Below are 7,615 nucleotides of genomic sequence, written 5' to 3'. Positions count from 1 at the left end.
TAGCGGGAAAAATGTGAACTAAAATCTGGACGTCGAATCAGCGCCATCTGGTTTCAGAAAAAGGAACTAAATCTTGCTAAGTTTTTGGCCCTCTGGCGGCAAAAATGCGAACTAAAATCTGGACGTCGAATCAGCGCCATCTGGTTTCAGAAAAAGGAACTAAATCTTGCTAAGTTTTTGGCCCTCTGGCGGCAAAAATGCGAACTAAATTTTCGACATCGAACCAGCGCCCTCTGGTGGTAAAAATAGGAACTAAATTTTGCAAAAATTTATATTTAAAATTATTATTCACGAGACTTTACTTACCTTTACTTACCTTTACTTACCTTTACTTACCTTTACTCGAACCAGTGGCCATAAGTATATTATTTATAATATATTTATTATAAGGGTTGAAGGGATACAAGAGATGCGGGGAGAATTCAGGAGTGTAAGGGATGCAAGGATGTAAGGGATACAGAGATATAAAGGATACAGAGATGTAAGGGATGCAAGGATGTAAGGGATGCCGAGGTATAAGGAATACCTGCATATACGAGATGCAGGAATATAGGGAATGTAGTGATATAAGGGATACAGTGATGTTAAGGATTAGTGACTTTATCTTGTTCCTACCTCCTCTATCTTCCACCCTTTGCGGCTTCTTTCGTCGACGAACACGATCCGCCTCTATACGCTTGCTGCGTCAGCTCTGGATTAATGGTATTAGTGTCATTGATGTGTGTCGAACAAATATGTATTTATTGATTTCGAGGGTGTTCAGGATGGATGATAGAAGAGAACGAACGGATTGAAAGAGGTCGGAGAAACGTTTACCCCCTTAGACGGTTTCACGGAATCGAGAGCAAAGGGTTGGCTGTCTTTACTGGCGAGCCAGAAGCCCGAGTTGCTTTCACGCTGGCCAATATTAATGGCTTCCAACCGATTCGAGCCAAATGGAATGGCTAACGTGTAAATCGAGAATGTTTGCGCTGTCCTTCGTGAGAGAATACTGCTGCATGGGCATACCGTGCCACTTGTCATCCGTTACCAAATGGATGTTCGTCTTGCCACCGGACTGCAAGGGGTTGAAAGTCACTTGTTCTGTCACTGTCAAAGAAATATAGATGATTAGAATTTTCAACAAAATTAGAATCTTTTGTTTCCAAATTATTCATTAAACCCTAGCAATAAGTCACTTGTTTTGTTACTGTCAATGTATTATTAAAGAAATATAGATAATTCAATCATTATCAAAATTAGAATTTTCTTATTTCCAAATGACTCATTATACCCTAGCGATAAGAACGCTTCACCTCTTGTATCCATTTGACAAAGAATACCGTGTGTTCGACGAGAAGAGATACTCATAGACGAGGAGAACGATGACGACAAAGGGGAAAAGAGCGACAGTGGGTGAAGGAGCACTTTGTTGTTCCGGCTGCAGCAAGAGTATCAGAATGGTAAACGACTTGCGACCATTAATCACGTTTATAGCGGCCCACTGACGCAAGTCACTGTTGTAGCTACGTTGTGTAAACGCACGCGTGTGTTCCCTTTCCGCCTCTCTCTGCTCCTCCTCTATACTCTCACGTTTTTCGCCTACGAACGGCTCTTCAATCGACCGTTAATGGGAGTATTGGTTCTTACGATCCATTCAGAGAAGCGAAACGTGCGGATGGTTGATGACTAGGCAGGTAAATGGTTCACGGACTTCTATTTCTGGAGCCACTGAATTTCGTGCTTCAAATGGCACGTGCATGATCATTGATTTACTCTCAAACAGTACGAGCTTCATTCGGTCAAATAATCAAAAGATAAAAATACCAGGGTTTGAAGATATTAATTTATAAATATCAATTAAAATTCAGGTTATAATACGAGAAAACATGTCAACGAAATTCGAAATCAGCAAACGTCGAAAAGACGTCAAAACATTCGCAAACAAGCGCTCAATTTTCCAGCTCATAGCCGTTCGAGCGTCGAACAAAAAACATTATTCGCCACCCTTCTGTTGAACAACTCACCCCCGGAACGGTAGACAGTCAAGTGGCGCGGTTGCTCTCGCGCTATCGGCGTCGAGTTAACCGTGCCCCGTCTCGCGGACAAAGCGTTCGCTTCTTGAAACCGAGACACAAAGCTACTCCACCCTCCGCGACGATAAGTAGCGGGTTGACTTTGCGCGTCCCGCTTTAGAAAACCGGAATCCGACGCCGGGATGCCGCTTCCTTTCTCCGCAAGGGGTTGAGGGATTTGAAACGCGCGAATTTTCCACGCTCGTCCGCTCTGAACAGAGATACAAGCGTTAAGAGCGGCTAGAGGCTGTCAGTCGCTTCATTGTCGAAGCTGCGCGGCAATGTTGTTTTATTAATAAAATTCATAGAGAGACCCTGTCGTCGGTTGGTTTCACCCCCGGATCCGCAGTGGCAGCCGTGAAACGAACGAGTCGAAGAAGCCGGAGCCAACAATAACAGTGACAAGTCTGATTCAATAAAGCATAATATCTGGACGAAGGGTGAGCGGAGGGTGTCGTTTCGCGCGAGTGGAAGGGAGGAAGCGAGCGGACGGGACGACACCGAGGGGTTGCCATTGATATCAACATAAATCACAATAGGAATTTGTATTACAGTTACAGAGACTGGTGGATAGGAAATAAGGAATGTAATAAAGAAAATGGGCGAGCAGGGGTGGATAGGGGGAAGCAAACCAGTCGCCTCGATTTTGCGTGAGACACTTTTGTCGGACGAATCGTGAAAGCTGCTTGTATTGTACTCACGAATGGAGACGTTTCAACTTATCCTCGACGATATTTCAAGGATTTTTTCAGATTAAAAGGAGTATCTGTTCCGTGCTTTAATTCAAAGGATCTGGCCGATTCATCGAGTAAACGACTAGAAGGGTAGGAGGATCGATACGTGTTATAACAGTCGTCGAACTGGTTTCGATGCATGGCGTATGGGATTTATCGGTTACCCGTGCATATTTATAATTTACGGGGGTGTCAACGATGGGCCGCAACCTTCGGAATTTCACGCCAATATTTGACCGCAATAAATTCTCCATTGCGACGAACTTACCTTCAAACATTATTCGTCACGTTCACTGCTGTATCGAACCTGGTAATGTCCTCTTACTCTGCACCCTCGCCCCTTTACAAATAGGCTCATCGACAAACCAAGTTGATTACTGAAACAGAAATTCTTTTAAAATCTTGTAATTACTATGCGAAATTAATTAACCTTATGAGAATTCGTAATTTACCCCTATCGACGGTTTAGATGTCCTTCTTTTTCACTTGTTTTATTTCTTTTTCTACAATTTCAAAGTAAAATTCCTTATTCCCTGATGATAGACATTATCTCGTTCTTGTTCTTCCTTGTAACGAAGAAGTAACGGGGGTAAAATAGGTTGCGTTTGCGCATAAACGCGAAGCGGAAGAGCGGAGAGGAAGAGACGAAGAGAGAAAGCAGAAACTCCAGAACCCTTCGTTGCCCTCGTAGCAGGAACGAGACGTAGAGGGGTTGGAGTTGAGCGGGAGGGGTTAGTTCAGAGAGAGGAGAGACGAGGAATGGGGAATTGTAATGAGCAGCCCGACAGTTACAAATGACAGGACGGAATTCGCGAACTGCGATAGAACCCAGCTTCTGCCTAAAGGCCGCTTTACACGCTCGGACGGAAATGTTTCGTCCGTTGCAGGGCAATTCGACCTTACCCAAGGTCGTAACTTCATTCTCTTCAGCACGTTCAACGCGTTAATATTTTCCTTCATTTTCATCCTCTTTTTTTCTCCTTTCCCGCTGATGGTATGCTCTCAAGAGGCATTATAAAATTCGCCGCACCGCTTGTCGGGCTATCTGCTGACATTTCGTGTTTCTCCTCGTCCTGTTGTCGATTAATTTAGTTCACGTTGCTTCGAAATTTCGACATTTTAAAGTTGTAATTAAAAATTAGAATTTAAAAATTACTCACCTTAAATCTTAAACCCTTAAATTTTTCAATTTCAACCTCTGCAACCCTGAAATCACGTCCATGGGAAATTATTTCTAAAAATTGCAAATTATAATTGAAAAATTACTGATCTTAAATCTTCAATCTTCAAGTTTTTCAGCCCTGAAATCACATTCACAGAAAATTATCACTCATATCTTTAAATTATTCATTAACTTATGCATATCACCAGAATCACTTTCCGAATCAAACTGTCCAAACGACGGATGATTCACGCGTTCCCCCATAGTCAATCTCCTCGTGTAAACTCGCCTTAAACGACAGCCATTCCTGCTCCTCTAACATATACGAAGGGGTCCGCGGGAATCACCCTGGAAGTAACACGGACTCGTGTTTGCGCATTCCAAACCGCCTGGGCCGTGCAGTTCCAAACGATAAGGTATGCCGCTAACGATGCCGTGGCCGCGCGAGTTAATGCGACGACGAGGAAGACGACGAAGACGACGGCAACGACGAGCGACAATGCCCGCCAAAATGCCGTGGTTCCCGCACCTACGAGGAATTTGCGATTCCGTCGCGTCGCCCGCGAACCGCTCGCCGAGACATTCCGAAACTGTCGGAACGAGGCTGGAACGCGAACGCCCACGCGATTAAAACCGGATGACGGAATTTCCAACGGATTATTTCGTTTTAATTACTTTGGATGATATTGTATCCTTGGAAGAAAGCTGAGAAATGAAACGAGGGAGAAATGAATTAAATAGTCATCAAATTATGAAAAAATTCGTTATCGATCGCTTCCTCTCCATGGATGATATTCACAATGGTTTTCAGAAAATCGACATCCTTCCGAAACGCGTGGAAAACAGCGGAAAATTCTCGATAACCTACCCTATTTTTCCGCCCCGAGGAAGATCCGAGACGGAATCCACCCTCTTGCGGGAACGCGCGAATAAGGCGAAAAGGAGGCGAAACGTCCTAATCCCCGGGGGAACGGAAGCGACGTCATACGAGCGGATCCGGGATCTGATTCGGAATAAACGGCGCGAGGAAATAGTTTGCTAGCTTGAGAGGGAAAAAAGTAAAAAGGAACAGACGCGGTATCCATGGGATATACCGCGAAAAGGTCATGGTTACCCGTAAGGGGTTTTATCGGCCCACGCTTGTGGCAATCCCTTAATGCACCCTCTTCGCGGTTTTCAAACAACTTTATTTTCTCAATTGGATGCTTTATTTTCTCGTTGGAAAATCAAATAACAACATGTAAGGAGTTTTAACGAAAGAAAACAAGTGAAGCAGATGACAGACACCTAACAAGGGGAACTACCCAAGTGTTACACTGACTTATTAATGAAACTTTGCCAGCTTGTAGAGCTCGTCGAGCTCAACACGGCTATACCCCCTTTTGGGGGCAGACGGCTAATTGTTTAAAAGATATTAATAATTAAAAAATAGTATGACAAACTCACACATACAACTCGCAATCTAGAGATCCACGGTTCAAATCCTTTTCAAATAATTTTTTCTTTTTTTTTAATGATAATTTGTCTCTTTTTGAATAACTATTATATAAAAATTATCATTAAAAAAAAAAAAAAAATTGTTGGGAACCAAGGATTTGAACCGAGGACCTCTAGGTTGGGAGTCATGTGTTTAACCACGGAACAGATCCATGACTCGCAATTTGAAGGTCCTCGGTTCAAATCCTTGGTTCCCAACAATTTTTTTTTTTTTAATGATAATTTTTATGTAATAGTTATTCAAAAAGGGACAAATTATCATTATAAAAAGCAAAAAATGTTGGGAACCAAGGATTTGAACCGTGGATCTCTAGAGTTGTATGTGTGAGTCTGTCATACTTCTCAATTAAGTAGTAACTAACTTTAATTATTAATGTCTTTTAAATAATTAACCATCTGCCCACAAAACGGGGTGTTCTACAAGCTGGCAAAGTTTTATTAATAATTGAGTGTAACACTTGGCTAGTTCTCCGTATAAGTGTACAGTTACCCTTAATAAAAGGTTATTTCTGACAAATGAAGAAAAAAAGTGGAGCAAGCGACAGAAACCTAAAAGTATAGTTACCTTAATAATTAAGGTTATTTCTGAAAAATAAAGAATCTTGTTCCAGATAATGAAAGAAGACGAGTATGTACGTGTAACGTGGTTGAAGAGCAGGCCAGGAGAGCAAACAGCTAGATTGTCTGAAAGGAGAAGCTCGAATGGATCCTGGATGAGAAAGAGAGCGGAGGATAGCTGGGTGGACGAAGGGGCCTGGGATCGGTACGTAGCAATATACGGGAGACTTAGCCGTGATAAATCCTTATATATGAGGCCGCACCGCGGCGGCCCTCTATATGAAACTCCCTCCGGAGCACCCCATGGGATTACCCTTATACCTCTATGCTGGTCGACCTATACCGTCGGAGAAAAGTCACTATGCTAGCTGGCTACGTGGAAACGGCTACGTCGCCGCTGGAGATAGAAAACAAATGAGAAGTCGACAGCTCGGCTCACGTTTGGATTCCATGCTGGACCTGGTAATCTTGTAAGGCTCGCCTCGAACGTGTCGCTGCCTGATAAGCCTTGGTCTGGCTAATGAAAAATTCGACTGCGGCTTTTCGGATATCCTTGAACCGATTCTCTTGGATAATACAAGAATTTGCTACTGGATTTTTTGTACATTTAGAAATCTAAAATTGCAATCGTTATCTTGGTTATCGGAGAAGTCAGATAAATGATTCAACGATCGACGAGTTTTCATGGAAAACATCTGGAGAGAACAGCGAGAGCTTCTCGATTTCTTTTTTTATTTTTCGTCCATTCGAAAAGGGGACGCGGAATTGATTAGAGGGCGCGTAAACGTCGCCCGTAATTGACGATGAAAGAGAGGAGAACACTCTTTAGGGTGTTGGCACGAGACTGCTCCAGCGCGATGCAATAAAACAAAACACCGGCTCGCTTTTGTGCCCGCTCGCGCGATGCTACGGGCTTACGCGAGCCGTTAAGAGTTAACGACGTAACGATTATGTCGCCATCCGGGATAATCACTATCGCCGCCGATACGAATCTTTATAACTTCAAACGCACCGAAAAACACGTTTACCGGGGCCAAACATCGTAGTGTTTCACGATGAAAATTACTCCGGTATCTGTCGCTTCTTGTGAAACAAGAAATAAATTAAAACATTTCCCTTAAAAATACTAATTCAAAGTATGCAGTTTAAATAAAATATTTCATTAATTCATAAATCAGCAATGAATAAAATTGAAAACAAAAAATATAGTCTGTATTATTATTTCTTCGCTGAAAATTTACAGGTTCGATGGCCGATCCCGTGGGTCGGGAACAATGGAAAATATGCATTAAAAAATTTACACGATAATACAAGAGGATGAACAGCACGTACGACAAAGAATTTCATAAATATTTAAACAAAGCTCGATGCACGCGCGTTGCAACGATATAAATTCGACGATCGAGCAGCGCGAGCTGGTTATATCGATAGACGATCGCGCGCGAAATGCAGCTAGCAACGCGATTAAAAATTAGCCGAAAATCCGATCCCGTTCATTACATCATGTCCCCGTGACGCGATTGTTTTTATTTGACGCTTCAACGCTCGCGTAGCCGTTTTAAATTATAGAGGATGCATTCGACGCGGCCGCGCGTGTGAATTCGACGTTT

At 42.8% G+C, this 7,615-nt stretch overlaps 1 long non-coding RNA gene across 2 annotated transcripts; it reads right to left on the bottom strand.

Annotated features, from left to right (window-relative positions):
* Positions 1-521: 521 nt before the first annotated feature.
* On the bottom strand, positions 522-5,208 carry LOC114875327. Of its 2 annotated transcripts, none has more exons than XR_006830139.1 (4): positions 3,949-5,208; positions 3,241-3,861; positions 3,057-3,165; positions 522-1,089 (listed from the first exon to the last, which is right to left on the bottom strand). It is a non-coding gene; the product is annotated as an uncharacterized LOC114875327 (long non-coding RNA). The 2 variants fall into 2 exon arrangements; XR_006830140.1 differs by lacking the exon at positions 522-1,089 and adding an exon at positions 2,014-2,265.
* Positions 5,209-7,615: the final 2,407 nt, after the last annotated feature.

This window comes from Osmia bicornis, chromosome 15 (assembly GCF_907164935.1).
Source record: "Osmia bicornis bicornis chromosome 15, iOsmBic2.1, whole genome shotgun sequence".
Lineage (NCBI taxonomy): Eukaryota > Metazoa > Arthropoda > Insecta > Hymenoptera > Megachilidae > Osmia > Osmia bicornis.
Note: the sequence above shows the minus strand (reverse complement) of the source record. Positions and strands in the feature narration are given on the sequence as shown.